Genomic DNA, 19,621 nt, shown 5'->3' with positions numbered 1-19,621 from the left:
GTGCTGAAGCTGTTTCAAATATTGCTCGTACCTACACGACATGGCCAAACGCACATCTGCGTGAATAACTTCTTCAACTGCTCTTTTTCGTTTCAGTTCGAGCCCCGTATGTCCCATTCCTCGCTGCTATTCGGTAGCTACAGACGCGGAGGGATACATTGTCAGGATGTGCTAATGCGTTCGAGTCATTCAGCGGGTGCAGTTTCAGGTCGCACTGTACTGCACGGATTTAGTTTCGACGGCCGCAGTCTCTTGAACACCGTAGGTGGTCGAGAAGGCATATTGGAATTCTCAACACGTACGCGTTGGGGCCTGACGGCGATGGGGCATACATTTTGCCAGAGGGGTGGCTGGGAAGTCTCTAAATGCGGGTAATTGAACGGCTGTAATTTGCGAACAAACGAAAAGGTGTCTCATCAGTTTACGCTTTCGGTGTTAGATATTTACGCGTTATTTTGCAGTAGGGCCAGTCATGTGCCATGGGTGGTCGCCCAGGCGTTTTATTGAAGAGGATGCGTACAAACGGCCTACCATACTTCCTATCTCAGTTTTAAAAACATATCGTCCTTTGGAACGCATTATACTTGCGTGTAACATGACCCCGTGTGAAGGTCGATAAGTACCCGTTGCAGTGGTTGACGACCGACTTGGAACTTGTGATGAAATAAACTAGTCCCGGAAACCGTGGAATCAAAGAAAACATTTCTGATGGAAAGTAGGGAGGATGTACGATTACTCAGCTTTTCTTTTTATTTTTCATATCGTAGGTTGGCCAGGTAACAAATGAATGTACTCACATAATTTTCGGGTGGAGGCGGAAAGCAAAAACGTCTGTGTGACGAGATTTCGCTGCACGCTAAAGATCCCCAGAGGGTGAAATCTAATCCAGCGCCCTCCTCTATATGGCGCGCCTCATAGACCGCGTATGGCTTCGGCGCATAAAATCCCGAAATTCTGAATGCACTCACAGCCTCGTTGACGGCGTGGCCGACTTGTTGAGAGCGGTGAGTGAGCCGCAAGTTAGCCATCGTCACTTGTGCCATTACGCATCCGTCACTGTAAATACAGTGAAACCTCGATATATCGAACAGCGTGGTGCCCGCGAAATAGTTCGATATAACCATAATTCGATATATAAAATCACGTAGAAAACGAGTCATAAACTGGTACAAATCAATAAATGAACGAATTTTGCCGTAAATACTCACTTGGTGCTTCAAAGTATTTATTCATTTGGCTTAAAGTACAGCAGCAGGGTAGCCTGGCGTGTTATACACGACTTCCTCAACGTTGTCCAAACGTTCCAAAACAAAACGCCGGTGCCTTCTATAGCGCTGCAGTAGCGGTGCGGTAGGGCCAAAACCGCTGAAACCTCGGTCGAAGTCGGGAGCGGGGCACTAGCAGCGCTTGCGGGTACAACCTCGGCTGCGTCTTCGTTTGTGCGCTCAGTAGTAACCTCCGCTAGGATCTCCACATCCGTCAACTCCGCCGTCGTTCCGGTGCTGTCGTGACCGCCAAGCGCCAACAAAGCCATCAATGCACATGCTTCGTGGCTCAGCCCCAACAAAGCGCTCCAGCTGGCCCCAGGTTTCTTCAAGCTCGCATTCTTCTTTTGCACCGTCCAATTCTGCTTCGGTGCAACCGATGCGCAGCAGTCGGGAACGCCCATCGCGCCACCGCTACCCTCGAGGGTACTGCGGGATAACTCGCCTCGCCGCCTGTCAAAAGAGCGCGAGCGGTCTGGGCAGTACGGGGTGGCGGAGTTCGATATACCCATTTCATGTCCGTCCCAGTTCGAAATAGAAAATTAAAAATGCATGTGATTTTCCGCGTGATATAGAAAGTGTTCGATACAGGCAATAATTCGATACACCCGTGTTCGATATATCGAGGTTTGACTGATGAGTCTGTGTGAGCCACTAGCGGTAAGAAGACGTGAGTGGGTGAGATGGCGCATAAATGCTTGCAAGCGCTGTGCTTGCAAATGCTTGCAAGCATAGCAGTGTGTTTGAGTGGGGATTGGTAGCGCGCACCAAGGCCATTGTGGCAGAGAGTACAGGAGAGGTCAGGACTTGCAGTTATTTCCCTTAAATAGATAATAGAATTTGAAGACCAAATACAAGTTTGGTTCAGTCCAAAGATTGCCTCGTTAGAATTACACTGACACTACTTTAAAGAAAACTTCACTAAAGTAAGCTCTATAATGAGCAAAAAAGAGAACACCCATGCGACACCCTAGCTACTCCTTCGCACTGAACCTATGACGTATTATGTGCAATTTGCTGCAAATGGCTGAGGTAGACAAAAACTTGCAGAACAAATGCAAGTGTGGTTCATTGGAAAGATTGCCTCGTTAAAACAACACTGGCACCATTTTAACACAAACTTCATTCAAATAAGCTATGTAATGTGGAAAACAGAGAATACCCATACGACGCGCTGGCTACTTTTCCGCACTGAACCTCTGACGGATTATGGGCCGTTGGCTGCAGACGGCTGAGGCCGACAAAAATACAATGCAAATTAAACAGGTAAAACGGGAATTTTAACCTTGCAGAACAAGCTCTTGGCGCTTACATTTAGTTCGAATTCTTTTTATAGCAGTAAGAATGTCGGGATAAGCAATTTAATTTTCGAACGCACACACATAAATAAGCAGTAGTGCCTACGGCGCGCACTATGCCGGTCGACGCTGTACAGCCGTCGAGAGCTTTGGGCTTGCCTGGCGCGAAACAGGACAACTGGTTAACCAACACTGCCACTTACGTTACCGTTCCTGTCGATACACACACCGCATTAAAGACGATAATCTTTCTTGGGCTACTTAAACCCAGAAATTTTGGTCTGTCTGTCTGTCTGTCTGTGACTCGATTCAGCCACCCGGCCAAAGTGAAACGAAGTCTGCGCAGTAGTCTTATCTACTCAACGCAAAATATAAACGCCTAAGTCTGGTTTACATGTTCATACTTGTCAACATTGTTGATGAAGAGCAAGACATTACGTAAATATAAGACAGGACATCAATAAATAAGTGGTATTTGCAGTGTTACTTTATTAAAAAATTCATGGATGCTTGGTTTTTGCGAAATGAATTACTACATCTACCGTATAGAAAAAAACAATTAACACTGTCACCTGCTGTCAGCCGCGCCACTATAGCTTCTGGGGACATTTTAAGAATTCAAGCGGCAACAGTTTGGAAAAGTGTTACAAGATAGGTTCCACGTTCTGCTTGGAACGCACGCGGACTAGGGCAACGCGGTTCTATAAACGTTGAAGTAGGGCGCCTCCATTCACGCGTGTCTCCGCCGTACGGCAGCGCTGGCATCGAGGCTCCCGGCCTGGAGCAGTGGAACGCGGTAAATTCGAATTGACTTGAGCAAACCTTTAGCGCGTTTACCTTGGGAGGAGCGCTACGCAAGAGGGACAACATCATAGGTGAGCGGTAAAGCGAAGGGAGGCCTTTACTTGGCAAATGTCGGCAAAGACTATCGTCTTTTGTCGACATTTGCGACTAAAGGAGCAGATACGCGGCTAATTTTTTTTTTCGAAACGAATATAGCAACTGTAACAGTAAGCCAGGTACTAGTCCGGTCAAAAGAAAAAACTGTCGGCGAACAGTGGTTCTTCAATGGGGTGGTTACGCCATCTATTACGGCAGATGGTAACCAGGCTAATAAAAATGTTTTTTTTTTTTTTGAAGTGGGCGCCAGCTTTAGTCAACCAACTAACTTGTGTTTTATTTAAGGCTGCCCCTTATGTGTCATTGTCGATGTCATGAAACACGATTCAACGGGTAAATTGAAATTTTGGCTTTATTTGTTTAATTTATCAGTGAATAAAGCATCGTTTGCTGCCAAACAAGCGCTGAGGGCCCTTTAAAACACCAGTTTTTTGGAATAACACGAACTTGTGTTTTGTTTTAATGGGTCCTTTAGGTCCGCAGGGGACGTCAGTTTTTTGTCCTTGCGAGTATAGATGCGTGCTTGTAGTGATATCGCATGCGTCCTTTGTACATCTTGCCCATGCAATTTACTCATTTGAACCGGTAACAGGCATATCGGCATTGAATGGGTGGTTTGGGCTAAGTAGTGAGAATGCAGTGGTTGAATCTACAGTGAACACTGCGGTGGGTTGAGTATATCCCCACACCCTTCCGGTGCCGCTATGGTGCACAGTTCTGCTCTTGACGCGTCGGTTTGGTAAATATCTGAAAATGAAGGGAGAGGACAAAAAACGCAGACGAGGTTAGGTGCCCGGTCAGATGCATTAGAGAGGAAACACAACTATTGAATAATGTAACCCGCCGCGGTGGCTCAGTGGCTAAGGCGTTGCGCTGCTGAGCACGAGGTCGCGGGTTCGATTCCCGGCAGCGGCGGCCGCTTTTCTGATGGTGGCGAAAAGCAAAAACGCCCGTGTGTACGAGATTTCGGCGCACGATAAAGATCCCCAGGTGGTCAAAATTAATCCGGAGCCCTCCACTACGGTGCGCCTCATCGCCTGCGTTGCGTCGGCGCGTTAAACCCCACAATCAATCAATCAATCAATCAATCAATCAATCAATTATTGAATAATGTAAAGGTAAAAAGAGAGGAAATTAGTGGCATTTGGATGAGCACATTGTCGTCAGAAAGAGTAGGCACGCAAAGTGCGACAAGTTCAGGTTAAAGAAACTGACCGCGAATGCTGACACAATTCAAAAACAGTGGTAGATCAAGGATCGAAAGTTCGCTGCCATTACAAAGCTCCAGCATAATCGGATCATGATGGCGCTTGTGTCACTGGTACTAATTGTCATTATAAATATTATGGTTGTTATCGTTATTGTTTTTGGTATATAGCTTCTGGGTGCCCTGCTTTTCTAACAAAATCGGTTTCTGTGCGGCCGTTCTCTAACTACCAGTGTACTATACTTTGCGCAACGACCATCCGAGTGCGCTGTAGGAACCAGCTCGATCATCTGTAATGATACCTGAGCAAGGCAATGGATGTCGTCTGTCACGCCTTACTAAATACTAGATGCTCCCGGTTAAGAACAAACTGTGATATTTTTGTGTTTTTGGAAAGTGATCTACGCGGGTGGTCTGGTTACGTCAGTGTCAACGACCAACCGTTATATCATTACACGTCTCCACTGCCCTATATGCCGCAGGGTCAGTTTTCTGCTGCCCTCTCGTGCATTCTTTTTCTGGCAGTGAGAATGTGACCTTTATGAAACTAGTAAGAGTGGAATCTTGCCCGAGTTGTTATGCCATAACTGGAAAAACATCGCGAACAGAATAATACACAAGAGGAAGAAAGACACAGACGCACAAATGAAAGTTTATTTTTTTACGCACAGTATTCGTCTCCCGTTGCCAAAAACTAAGAAAACACGAAAAGTATGCAATAACAATAGCAATAAAACACAAAACACAAACTTCATGGTTACAAACGCTGTAGAGACACGCCACGCCAGAACACGTCACGTATGGGTGGGGTTGCTTCTTCGCGACCACGCCTCTGAGAATTCGTGTTATTTACCTGACAGTGAAACAGACATCTAGCCTACACACATTTTTCGCAAACACGCTATTTCCGACGCGCCAATGATTTTGCGTTGCGGTTTGATTACCATTTCTGGAGATAATCGAGCTCTGATGAAAGCATGGCGAGCATCCGCAGTCTCGACAGTGCGTACCTAACTGATCCTTGACAATTTTGGACCCATTGTAGTCATGCTCCCTTAGCCTTCGTTGAGACACAGGCCCGTCTATACACGAAGTATCTTTTAACGCACGATAAAGGTGTGGAGTAGACCACTTCATCGCAACATCATAAAGGAGCATCTGGCTGCGAGTTTATCCCGGTACCTAAATAGGGCCAGCATGTGTCACAAAGCACAGCAAGAGATTCGTTTCCAGGCGTGGCGAAAAATAAACTTTAAAGGCTACTTGACAGAAAAAATGGCGAAGTTAATGATGACTTTATACACCTCACAGTGGTTAAGATACACATGCAGTGTACCTTAACCACTGAGGATAGACAGGAGAGAACAAAAACTCTTCCTAGTAGGCCCATAACAAGCACGACACTCTTGTGCGCATATTAAACCCCCTGTATCGAAGTCCTCGAGTCAAGAATCTGACTTTGTTATAAGCGGAAATTCGCTAAAAGCGTAAATCAGTCGTTTTCTATGCATGTTCGTGGGGACCATGATAAAATGTGAGTAAAGCGACAATGCGAATAAGGCGATTTCGTTGTAAGTCCGTTACCGCGCCAAGTCCACGAATTTTTTTTTTCTTTCCTGCTCAGCTCTTCCTTCGGCCTTTTCTTCCCCATCCCCAACACACAGCAGAGAAGCGTGTAGGCGACTGTAAATGCCGGCAAACCTCTCTGCTTTTCCAATAAAGAGCCTTCTCTCTTTCTTTCTTATCTCTCTCGTGGTATCAAGGGTTTACTGTGAATTGTCAAGTTTAACACACCTGCTGAAGCTGCCTTTTGCTTTATCGCCTGATTGCTATATCAACAATATTTTTCAAAGGTCTTGAAAAGGCTTTTTTTGAGGGTATATATTGTTTCCTTGAATATACGGAGTTATTATAAACAAGTCAATATGGTTTTAGGAAACTCAAGTCTGTCGGGCTCGCGTTGCTGGAGAAAAAGAATTTATTCTAAAATCTTTTGAAAAACGTCTGCCTACTCTTGGGGTCTTTGTATATTACAGCAAAGCCTTTGAAAGCATCAGTCACCCATTACTAGCTAACAAAAGACATAGTATGGCATTTGCGGAGTCAGCGAAGAGCTCATTAAATTATTTAGGTCAGAGAAATCAGCTCACCCAAATAAACTAAAATTATTTTAAACTCAAACGGATAAATGTTGGCTTCCCAAAGGCAGTATTTTAGGTCCTTCTATGTTCATAATATCTATAGGTTATACAGTAAGAGCTGCGACGGCAAAACCCTGGCCAAGCTCAGTGGCAAGGCAGAGGAGGCAACCCGCTTCCTATTGCGTATAAACGATCTTGTTGACATTGACGATGATACGGAAATATATTATATGACGTATAACACCACATTACTGTTTAAAGCCGACAATCCCGAACACTTAATCATGATTACAAACTTCGTGAAAAATAAAACGCAAGTACGGTCCATGAAAAATGGCTAGATCAACGGCAACAAAACGAAATCAATTATATTCAGAGCAAAAGGGAGATATATGAATGCCCATTTTGATCTCCAAATAAACTCATCGCAAATATAAATGGTAGTTTCTGCAAAAACCCTCGGTGTCTGCTTTGACCAAGCTATATCATGGAATGCGAACATAGCTTTTTTAACAGGTAAACTTCCACAGGTTGCAGGACAATTATATTTACTTAGGTATCCCCCTCGTCAACACAAACTAGTAATTTAAAATTCTTTTTTATCAGCTTCCTTAACTACTGAGGTCTTGTTAGAGGTATATACCACTGTGTCAAATATCCGCCTGTCTTGCCTCAAAAAACAAATAATTCGCTCTATTGCAACGCCCCGTATGGTGCCGCCACTGCACCCCTGTTCAGTGATTTCGGTGTACTCCAAGGGCAGCACCACTTTGCCAGCCGCCTTGCGTTGATTTACCGCCAGGAAATATGATCATGAATGTTTTAATTGTTAGTCTAGCAAACCTAAAAAGAAATATTCGAAGCCAGACGACCCGAAAACCACAACATTGTTATGTCCCGAACACGCGCACTAATTATGTCATGTAAATGCTTTCTTACAACCTTCCCAATTACTGAACAGCCTGTTAGTTAATGAAATTGATTTAACATTGTATTCAGTTGCTAGCGTAATAAAGCACCTAGCCATACGCACCTATCCCGCCGTTTTGCCATTCTGTGTTATGCCGCCACATGTAAACTCGTGTGTTATTTTTCTTTCCTTGTTTTCCATCTTGTATTCGTTGTTGTTAGCTTTGAATGCCAGTATATGATGTTTCCGGATTGCTTTTTAAACGAATACATATGAAGGTGTAGTGCATTACTTTCTGTTCTTCACCTCTGCAGCACCACCCCTCTCATTTTAATGCGTATCATTCTTTGCCGAGTACTCATACAGGAAGGACCACGCAACGCCGTACATTTCCACGAAAATGCAGATATTGTGGATGTTCCATTTGTAATCGCTATAATGGCGTGAATAGAGATAACTGATCGCACGAAATTTTGAAAAACTCAAAAATAAGAAACATACAAGAAAAATACGCAAACTGGCGAAACGTGCAATGCCCGGCATTTCCGCAATGTTGCAGATTTCGCGAGAGTTCTATCTGTAATCGTTATAAAGGCGTAAATGAAGATAATTGATCGAACGTAAGTTTGAAAAAATAAAACAATATGAAAAATATTTAACCATTACGAAAAGTGGCCAACCGTGTAACGCCCGGCATTTCCACAATAATGCAGATCTCCGAAAGGTTCCAAATGCAATCGTTATAATAACGTAAATGAAGATATTTGGCTGAACGACATTTTGAAAAAATTAAAAAATAAGAAAAATATTGAAAAATGACGGAAAATAGCAAAGTGTATAACGCATGGCACTTTCACAGTACTGCAGATATCGCGAAAGTTCCACCTCTAATTGTTATAAAAGCGTAAATGAATGTTATTAGTAGAAATAAATTTTACGCAAAATTCCGGAAAATGGCGGACCGCGTAACGCCCTGCATCTCCGCAATAATGCACATTCGAGAAAGTTCCAACTACAGTCGTTATAAGAGCGTAAACGGTCGAAAGAAATTTTGTCGGGAGAAGAATTGGTCCAAAGAAATTTTGAAAAAATAATGAATTACAAAAATACGGTAAAATACGGAAAATGGGAAACCGTACAACGACCTGAATTTAAACAATAATGCAGATTTTTCGGAAGTTCCACCCATAATCTTTATATTAGCGTAAATTAGAGAGTTGGTACAACAAACGTTTGTAGCACTGCAAAAATATAAATATTATATTTAAAAAAGTTACCGGAAATGGCTACCCGGGCACAGCCCTGCATTTTCACTATTATGAAGATTTCCCGAAAGTTCCAAATATTGTCGCTTTAGCAGCGTGGATGGAGACCCGGGTCTCCGGTGGAACGAAATTTTGAAAAACTGAAAAATCGGGAAAATATTGAGCAGTTACGGAAAATGGCCATCCGTATAACACCCTGTATTTGCACAAAAATGCAGATTTCACAAATGTTGCGCTTCGAATCGTTATAATAGCGTAAATGGAGATAATTGGTCGGGCAGGATTGCCAAAAACCAAAAACATTGACTATAAAAACTCACACTCAAGAAAAGCCGCATAAGCAATTGAATTAGTAGACAATTAATTTTTGCAGCGTTTTTTTTTCTGTGATACCCTGTCTAAGTGACTGGGTATTCTACTAGATAATTTTTTTCAACATTATTTCTGTGTCTCTTTTTGTATGGAAGTGTATACTGCTTTGCGCTGCTCTCTCAAACTGTACTGTATTGTAGGGCCCGTCATGCCGCATGATTTCATCTTTTCCCTATTGTCCTCCATGAACTTGTCCGTGAAAATCAACCTTCATCCATTCATTCAATCATCCATTGAATCCCCCTAGTGGGTACCAGTAACGAGGAAAGGAACAACGATAAACACTTTTGTTCCTCCGCGTCCAACGTGCCGATGCAGGTTGATAGCGCATTGGGTTGCTACATGCGAAGACCGGGGTTCAAATCCGACGGGATCACACGTGTTTTCAATTCGTTAATACTTTACATGGGCATCCATTTTATTGATCGAATGACGACAAGAACAAAAACAACAACAACAACAACAAAAGCAACAGTAGCAACAACAACAACAACAACAACAACAATGCCTATGGCTTTTACCGGAGTGTGGCACGTACGGTTTTCACCTTAGTGAAATAAACACGCCATTGAGCTTACGCCTTGCGTAGATGCGGGCAACGCCCTTCCAAGCATCGAGGTCGGGAGCTCAGCGCCATCTTCGAGACACGCCGGTAACGTAGTTCAAACCGGTTGGCGGCAAACCCGCTCTTGGGAGGGCTGGCACGAGCTCTTCCAAGACAATCGCCGTGTACTTCGCCCGCCGAAAGCAGAGCATCCGCACTGGCCTCTGTAACGTAGGCGTGCGCTCTAGAATGAGCGCGTGTAGCGTCCAAAGCTCCCTTGCTTGATCGCGCATAACCTCACCCCGAATACGGGAAGAGCGGGACCTTTCCAGCGTTCCGAAAGGCCTACAAGGCGGTTATAAAGGCCACGTAGTGTGGTTCGCGAGCTTTAGAATAACCCCACCCAAAATGTTTACAGCGCATTTGCTCGCTTCGCTGAAAATGTCGTGGATAGGCGACGCTCTGCTACCCTTCCTGCCATGTAACCTGCTCTCTCGTCTTGCACTGTAACTCCTCACGCTCTTCAACTCCCCTCGGGATCTTCCTATGATTAATGCAACGGAGTATTTTTTTAATTCAATTCAATCATCCCGCGTTCCCAAGGATCGCGCGCCATCTTATGGAAGGGCGCGCTTCATTTTTTTACCGTTTGTTTCTGTCGTGCTTGCAGCATTTCAATGCGATATCTTATGTTTTGGTGTTTCATTTGTCTTGCCTCACTTCGACCGCCTTTTCAACGCATTGCTTTTCATTAGTTATAGTGAAAAGCAATGTCATGTTTATCTTTATTTAAAAGAACCCCAATACGGTCGGTTACATATTCTTAAATGCTGCCTCATTTGTGCCCGAAGTGTTTCTTTGTTTTTCTTGAATAGTCCATGGAGGCAGTATTAGTTGTTTGGAGCACCCTTACCTATATAACATCGTGTTTAGGCATTCTCGCAACTGCTTTTCGGTCGGCCGCCATGTTTTTGAATCGTGTGACAGGCAGACAGAATAAAATTTTCAACTTTAATACTCCAAGAAAAACTATCGTATTTGAAAATACCAATCAAGTCCCGCAGCCTTCACTGTCAAGCTGCTATTGGCTATCGAGCGCGCTATGCTTTCTGCATCGCTCGAATTTCGGCAAGGGTTGTAGTGGAGGTGACCTTGACCCTGCATCACGGGCGGAGCTGGCATTGCTGAACTCCATGCAACCCCTCATGCCATCATCTTATGCATGGTCCAGAGTTGGACGTTAGAACTGAAGTTTGTGCAGAAAAGCTCATCACCTCAGTTCTCGGATGAGAAGCCTGCACGTAGAACATTGCGCAAGTGGCCGAACCATCCTGGCGGATGGGAGAGGGAAATTCGAAGGATTGATTAGAACGTCCGGTGGCTAAATCTCCTGCACAGCAGATTGGCCCAAAAGGGACGCTCCAGCCCTTCTTTCAAGCTTTTCCTAAATCTTAAAGGCTTCCAGAACGTAGTCAACCAGCACATCGAGTACTTAGATTAGGGGGTCGCAAAGTACCTCAGCCAAAAATGACCCCTGTATGTCCATCACACAACTTTCAAACTTTCTCAAAATATTTTCTGTTTTTTAAGGTCATAGTCTTCTTCCACCACTGGAATTACATCTTTACAGTGGTGCACAGCGGCTATTGGCCGTCTTTCCTTCAGATACAGCAACGAACGCATTCGATAGCCACTTTAAAAAGAGAGCCACAAAAGCAAAGCGGGAACGGAAGGCGTATCTTCTGTGACGAGGAAATCACTCAGTGCCGCTCAATGCTAGCGATAACTATAGCTTTTGCAGTGTTTTAAGACGCGAAGAAAAGCGTGAAAGGGTTTATCTGGAGTGTTGCAGAGAGGGGTTAAAGAAACAATGCAGTAGATTTTAGATAACGCAATAACACGAAGAAGCCTGCGTAAAGCTGGATTTCCTGTACAGTGTTCTGCCGTGTGCGGGCCGCCCTCAGTGAGACATAGCAAGCTTCGCTTTAATATGGGATCGAGGTGCTGAAATTGTACTTAAAGTTCTCGGGCTTGTTCAGAACAACTTTACACGATTTATTAGAGACAATTACCCGCTGAGTCTCCAGTCTAACAATCATGAAAAATACATTTTGCGTGCCCTTCTTTGCCCATCGACAATTTCCGTTTCTGTTAGCTTCATAAAATGTGTTACCACAATGCCAGATTGCGCGCCCTCTTGATTTCCGATCCTTCATATGTTTTTGCGCGCATTGATCACGGACATAAAGTAAGATCTGTTTTCAGTCTTTCTTCTCTCGTACAGCTCATGATTGGGACTATAATTCCCTGTCTCGAACATGTGCTACGAAAACAGTGGTCTATAAATGAAATGAGATGAAATAATTTATCCCTGCGTCACAGTGCTCATACTGCCACTGAATGCCACTGAATGCCACTGCCACTGAATGCCACTGAGACCTGCGTTCCAGAAGCTAGTATAGGCGCATGCATAATGTTCGAGCACTGCGCACTCAGGAAATGGGCGTGTACAAGACTTTCCCGAACGCAAGCACACCCTCCCCTCCATCTTCACAGCGGGAATTTTATTACACCGGCAAGCCTACACGGCGTGGCGAAATACCGCGAGGCAGTTAAGCGATTGAGCATGATATATTAGAAACGTATTCGTACCACGGCAGGCGGTCAATTTCGGTGACTTTCGTAACTCGCGGCGAAGAAATACGCCCATGTATGAAGCAAGTGCTCGCAGTAGGGCTCAGATCGAATATTCTTTGCCCCTGCTTACCTCTTCCCGTTCGCCCGTCGTTCACTCAGCGACAAAATGGCAGAGCGGACTCATTGAACCCGTAAGATAAGTTGGCACGAAGTTTCCTGATAACGGGCAGCCGTCAAATTGATAGCCAACTACAAGCCTCCGCGTGCCCCGGCGAAACGGAGCCTATATACCCACGGTGCACGTGCCGCAACTGCGACAACTGAAGCATACGTTCAAAATTACATTCTTGTTTTTTTGGCTAAGAAGGTATTCGAGTCACGTTCCTTGGCATACCGCACGCTGGTGGTATACCGCGGTGAGCCGAGGTATGCACCCGCTATATTGTTTGATGCATCACGCTAAAGCTAACGGATACCCATTCACATGCATCAGACGCTGTTCGATTTCAACTTCGCGAGTTCGGTGTCAGCCTTTCAGAAGCGTTTGTTTATGTGATGGCCCGAGGAAGCAAGCCAGAAGAAGGTGTATACCGGTCGAAACAAGGGTTTGAAGCTCGCCGGAAACACTGTGTGCTTCTGCGGCCTCGAACCACCAAACCATGCTCGAGACCTCAGCACAAAAGCTTCGCTGTGTTCTCGAGCCTAGTTGGTTTAACGCAGCTGGCTTTAAAATGCAACGCCAAGTACAAGAAATTCGCTCCAGGTAGAAGGCCTTGTGCTCCAGGTATTTGCTCCCACTTTTCTCTTTTCTAGCAGACTTGGAATCAACCCTCAGCATTGGGTTCGACAGAACATAGGTTAATAACGTTACAGGCATTGGGAAGGTTGGGATGCGACCCACCAGAGATTTGGGAAGGGCAACACTAAAAAATTTCATCGTATTGGGAGACTCCAGCAACTAATTGTTCCCACTGTCCCCTCCAGAGCTGCGCCTATGGCTTTTGTTGTCCTTGTCTGTGTTGAGCTCTCTAGTCACGATTCGTTTTGCACATTGAAGAATCGCCAACTGCGCATTCAACAAACCTAACGCAGGAAAACTTAGCAGTGCGGATTGTTGGAACTGTCGGCACTACAGCTTTGATGGCATGGTAGCGACGTAGTAAGGGAACCATGAAAGAGGAGAAACATGAGAGCTCTTTCAGTTAGGGCTCTTTCGTTGCTGAGGGTCGTAAAACAAGAATATTATAAACAAAACACGAAACATTTTAGTATGATAAGGCGAATGGTGAGCGAAACTCTAGCGTACCGCACAAGGGTAACCTAGAGCACATGCATTAATTGAAATCATTTGGTAATTGTACTGCCGATGCGTTTGTGATCACTGTGATATACACTAATTGATTTGGTTACGACATTTAACAGAAGCATGGACAAAGTTAGATCTATACACGACCATGGTTTAGTAGTTGAGTGACTTATACCTGTGTGGCAGTTCATAACAAACTCTTCTAGCCCGAACAGAGTAAACCATTTTTGCGGAAGTCGCGCGAACGGTTTATCTATGCAAAGTAAATGGGTATGAACATTGGCATATCACATTTCGGTGTGCCTGGAGACATACCGGGTCTTAAGTTTGTACGGCACAGACATCCAAGTGTCGTTTTGGACATTCGAACCCAGGTTACATAGTTTTTTTTTTTGGATCGTACCAGACGTATTTGCGCAGTAGTTGGTGGCTGTGAATGATTATCGTGTCTCTGTATAAAGCGAGTATAGAAATTCTCCTCTGGTTTGAAGATGACGATTGTAAGGGATCCAGGCGTCAGCGACGCGGAATCTGTCGAACGCGGAGGGAGCGGCAGGCCCGGGAAGTGGGAATTAATGACTTTATGGCAGCCAGCCTGTTAAGGGCAGGCGGCCTCTGGGTCGCGCCGCTCGCGTGAGGACTTACTGTCTCGGACCGCAGCCACGTCGTCGGTCTGTTTTGGTCGGCGCGCAGGGTGCAGCTGCGGGGGAACATTGGAAGCCTGGCGGCTCAAATGGCATTCCGGGGGCTGGCGGCAGCTAGCTCTGGGGTCCGCTGCGTTTTTCGTTTAGCGGGTTGTAAAACCATGGTCCGTCGCGCCACCGGAGACGGGGAGCTTGGAGCTGTCAACTGTAGTTAGACAGTGGCCGATTTATGGCGATAGCTTTCCCTTTGTTGCCCGTGAGCGCGCGGAATGAGAGCGTGCGAGGAGGTTCGCGCGGCGGCCCAAGGAGAATGCGGGGGAATCGCGACGCCTGCGGCGGTCGCCGCCGCATCCCGTGTTTCCTACGCGTTGGTTCTGGCCGCGCGGTCCAATTAACGGGGCATCGTCTGCCAAAGCGGGCAATCTTGGAGGCTCGCCGCCTTTTGTTAAGATGGGCGTTATGGGCTTCAGCTGGCTTCAGAGCTCTCCGGTCTCGTGGGAACGGGCGATGCAAGCCGCGTGCGTAAAAGCTTGCCCCGGGCGCATGCACGTGTTTCCTCGGGTTTTTGAGTGGTTGTGTTTGTTTGGTTTACTTTTGATCTCTTCCTTGTTTTTCTGGTGGGAGAGAGTGACCAGCGTTGGAGGGTTGCGGGGGGCGTTGCCCACCGTGGTTTAGGCCCGGATTTACTAATCCATCCTATCAGGTGTCCAGGAGATACTGATTGGCCCGTGTATCGGGGGTGGAGCCTAAGTAACCCATTAAAACCACGAGACACGAGGTCTCGGGGTCGAATCCTCAAGGTTTTAATGTGCTATGCACGGCCGGCGTATTGCCGGGCTAGCCAGGTCAGGCTAGGGAGGATCTCACCACTTGGGTTAAGAAGTCTTAGGTCAGGGTCCGTCGCTGACGGGGGTGCCGCGTGCACAAAGTTGTAGCTGACCTAGAACCCCATTTTATTTCTTACTTTGTTAACTCTATCTTCAGTTTGTCAGTATTCTGTATATATCTTCTGTGTAAATATACAGTTTTTGAAAAACCCTCCATCAACCATCGTCGTCGTGTCGTCAAGTGCCGCCACCATCAGGCACCAACGCAGATCAACATCATTTACTACGATATTACAATGTTTCAGGGAGTTGTTTTGGAAAATCAAGTCTATAATGACCTATGCACAGTGGTTGGTTGATACGAATCATCGTACGGTAGTTCGAACTCTTCAAAGCAATTTGGATAAACCACTTCTTGTTTGGCTAGCATGTATCCGCACTGCAGTCACTGACGCTTCTCTGTGGAGTGTGTTACACCGTCTGCTCCTTTTTCTGGTCGCTTCCGCGCAGTGTCCTGTCGATCAGATTACCTTCTGTGTTCCCTTCGTCGGTCTCATAGGTGCCAATTCGTTCGGGACTCCTAATAACCTGTGTGACCTTCCCTCAGCATTAGTACAATTCAAACGGGATATTTCGTACACGAGAAGTTTTTTGTTCGCCGACAAAAAAAAAAAAATCATACCGTCCTAGCCGATGCACCTCTGCTGTAAAAGAAGTGCCGTTACCCGAACTAAAACTTTCGCAGTATAATTCAGCAGCGTCAATTCGACCTCCACCTCGCGCAGCAACCGTCTTATGATCCTACGTCCGTGTGTCCGCACGCGGCATCCGTCCAAAGCGGAGCGCGCCACTCGACTGAACTCACCTGGACGTTACGCTAGCCTCCCTGGAAAGGGCAAGACGCGAAGAGAACCAGGGTGACAAGGGAAACAAAAAGAAATTACAGCTCCCAACCTGTCATCGTTTGCGAAGCCGACGGCGGCGGCAGGGTCAATAAGGAAAGGGAAGATATTGAAAAGCTGAGAAAGAAAACGATCGCGAAAGACAAGCAACAAACCTAAAAGCGCCCCGTATTCTTCTTTCCTTGTTTTGCCTTTATCTTCGATCATCGTCCCCCCTTCCCTTGGTTCAGCCCCCCCCCCTTCTTCCGTCCCCCCTTCAGCCGCCCCGCCCCTTCTGATGACGTGGGTGGTACGGCGGGCGTCCATTGGCTCGCGCCCGCCCTTTAAAAGAAGCGAGGCAGGCGACACGGCCTTCCGCCGCGCAGACGTGTTGCGGTCGCCGCCGCGTGGTTGCCTCAGAAGGGCTGTGTGCGCGTGTCGTTACGCCACACCGCCACTACGAGCGTGGCCGAGCGCTGGCTTCGCTTCTTCGGACGTCCCAAACGCGGAAACGCTCGTTTGAAGCCCACGCGCGGAGTCGCTGCACAGACTGGCTGCTTCCTCCAACAGCGCCTTCGTACGGATATAATCGGCGCACGTCAAGGAGTTGTGAACAGGAAGACTTTGCCGCTTAGAAGATAAAAAATACAAGTCACGGTGGTTTTGGTGGATGTGCTGGAGGAGGCTGCTGTGTCAAGCGGTGAAGAAGGACTTGGCGGCCTGGTATAAAGCAGGAATTTGGGGCAACTGGGGACGGCGGAGGCGCTCGTCAGCCTCCGCCGTTGTGGCAGTACAACAGCTGGGTGGCTGGTAAGTGCACGGTTGATTTTTGGAGGTAAAAATGTTTAAAGTTAAAACAGGCTACTCCCGCAGTTAGAAAAATAATTACGGTGCCCGTCGAAATAATAGAAACACGTCCGACAGACACCGCTCACTTATTGTTAGCTGTTATTTTGACGTTTTACCGCATAGGTTATTATGGTTTGAATAAAAATATACGGGTCTTTCTTACATTGGCATCTACTGGTATTACATCGTGTGTCTTGAATGCTCACTTAATATTTGAACAAAATATAAATGGCGGAAATTTTAACAGCGAAATGCTGTTCGATTAACGCGTAGGTTATAGAAGAATAGCAAAAGTACATTTCTTTTAGTTCAAATCAATGTATATGCAGAGATGACCCTTCGTAAATCTCTTGTTTTAAATAAGATGCATGGCACTATTTGACTCTGGTGTTTTTCTTAGCTGTGTGAATGCGGGGCTGTACTTTTCGTAGGCCAAGAGCAGTTAGTTGCAACCACAAACAACATTGGCTCTACGGGGTGCCTGAAAGTGTTAAACCGATTGCATAGCACAATTTCTCTTTTTGATGTCTTTTAAAGTGTATGGCGTTATATTATTGCCTAACTAAAACAAATGAAAGAATGTTGGCTACATTTTTGCCACAGCCTGCGGCTGTTCGCTGTCGGGCAAAGTGTGTGTGTGCATCATTCGCCGCTGGCATGAACGCGCTTATTACCATCGTTCTTGGATCATCCCACCCGGAGGAGAAAAGTGGGTGTTAAGTTCGGGCCCCTCACGTATTAATTAAAACCGTCACTTATTAATTAAAACTGCCTGGCTGGGCATATCTTTCGCTGGGTTAGCTTGTTTACCTGTATGGTGTTTCTTTTGACGCCCGCCGAGCTGACTTGGGCGCGAGGAGCGTGGGGAGAAACTTTTTAAGCTTCTTTTTAAAGCACAGCTTTACTACTTTCGTCCAGCGATTTCGTGGAGGGTGCGCAAATGACCTTTCGACCTGAGACACACCCCCTGCGACACACCCCTAGAAGCGCACCGCCTGATTCGCCGGGCCCGCTGTTAGCGCCTGCGGGCGCCCACAGCGGGAAAACCGCCGCTGCGGCCGAGGCAGCCAACCACCTCTCATGCATGCGGCGCTGGGTCGTTACGGGCAACGGGGCTCGTCTCGCGCCCGACGAAGAGGAACGGTGCGTTCGCCATGAATGAACGCCGCCGCCCGGTCTCCTTCTGTGAGCGTTGCACGGAACCAAACGGGTTTGAGCCGTGGTCGGCAATACAGCTAAAAGGTTTAACAAAGCGAAACGAAGACTCAACCAGACTAAGCCAAGCTTTCGCTTTGCATATCCAAGGTTAGCTGAGTTAAGCCGCAGTCATTTCTTGTTCGCCGCGCTATTGTTTTCACCCGATGAGCGGGCGCGGAGACGACGCGTATACAAACTCTTCGGTCATCGCATAATAGTTGACAGCCATGTTAGCTTGCGAAGGGGGATTTCTTTGCGTTCATTTGGGAGACCGGCGGAGGGGGGCCGTTGATATTTTAAATGGCCGTGATTACCGCCACGAGAATTGCCGAAATGAACAGGAGCTGGAGGTCAGTCAAGGGGTCGAAGGTATAGGAAGAGGGCACAAGACGTTCTGTCTACGGCGGTTGCACTGTTGAAAGCTACTGGGTGAGGTTTCCGTTCGTCACACGTCTGACCCTGACGACTCCGCAGCTGGGATGCGGCAATGATTAGGCGACCGGGCTTTGTTGGGCGCTCCACGTGTTTACAAAGGAAAGGAATTTTCGCTGCGTGGAGCACAGCTGTAGGCGCGCACGGTATGGACAGTACTTTATTTAAGACGAGCCGCCCGACAACCGATGGCCAGCGCCAGGTTTGCTTTTAGTTGGGTGATTTTCATCTGTTATATTTGTGTTTTGCTGAATACTCTATGGTTTCTGTATGAGAGTGAGAGACGTGGGTCACGTAACTATTTTGAAACCACACATTGTTTGTTACGGGGGCCAATCAGTGGCCTAGTGGGCTAATCAATGAGCCGTCCTCACTCAAATGGTGACGTTCCTTTTGTGGGCGGGGTTTTGGTGGTAAAACCTAGGAGTTTGATGTTTTGAGAGGGACATTGAGAGGATGAGGAGAGAGAAGAAAGTGGAGAGCCCCGCTCGACGTGGGCCTTGTCGGACCTCTTGTATACGGTCCTGAGCCTAAAGAGTTGTACACCCGCCCAATTTTTTACCAATATCACGGGAGCATCGACCGTTCTGTCGATCATCGCCGTATGATGGGGTGATACGACAATCTCGGCGAGAGTAACCGCATGCGCACTAAGCAAAGGCCGCTGCTGCCCTCGTCTGCTAGGCTGTTCCAAGAGCCGACAGCCACACCATACTGCTGTTACCACTCGCTTTCACTTGACCTCTTCGCCCCGTTAACGGCGGGTTGGAGGGCAGTGTGATGAGCGAATAAAAAAATCGGGGGTGGTTGTCTGCTCTTGAAACAGCCCAGCAGAAGACGATAGCAGCGGCCTTTGCTTAATGCGCATGCGATTGCTTTCGCCGAATTTGTCGTATCGCTCCATCATACGGCGCTGATCGAGGGAACGGTCGACGCTCCTGTGACA

General features: G+C 46.6%; 1 protein-coding gene across 1 annotated transcript in view; it reads left to right on the top strand.

Moving 5' to 3' along the window:
• The first annotated feature begins 16,589 nt into the window (after positions 1–16,589).
• Positions 16,590–19,621, top strand: part of LOC144149114 (uncharacterized) — a 38,000-nt gene continuing 34,968 nt past the window's right edge. The window contains exon 1 of the mRNA XM_077680654.1: positions 16,590–17,007. The gene's annotated coding sequence lies outside the window, so the exon portion shown is untranslated. The remainder of the gene's footprint in view (positions 17,008–19,621) is intronic.

Source organism: Haemaphysalis longicornis, unplaced genomic scaffold (genome assembly GCF_048455015.1).
Source record: "Haemaphysalis longicornis isolate Haplotype H1 unplaced genomic scaffold, Haemaphysalis longicornis Haplotype H1 scaffold_8, whole genome shotgun sequence".
Lineage (NCBI taxonomy): Eukaryota > Metazoa > Arthropoda > Arachnida > Ixodida > Ixodidae > Haemaphysalis > Haemaphysalis longicornis.
Note: the sequence above shows the minus strand (reverse complement) of the source record. Positions and strands in the feature narration are given on the sequence as shown.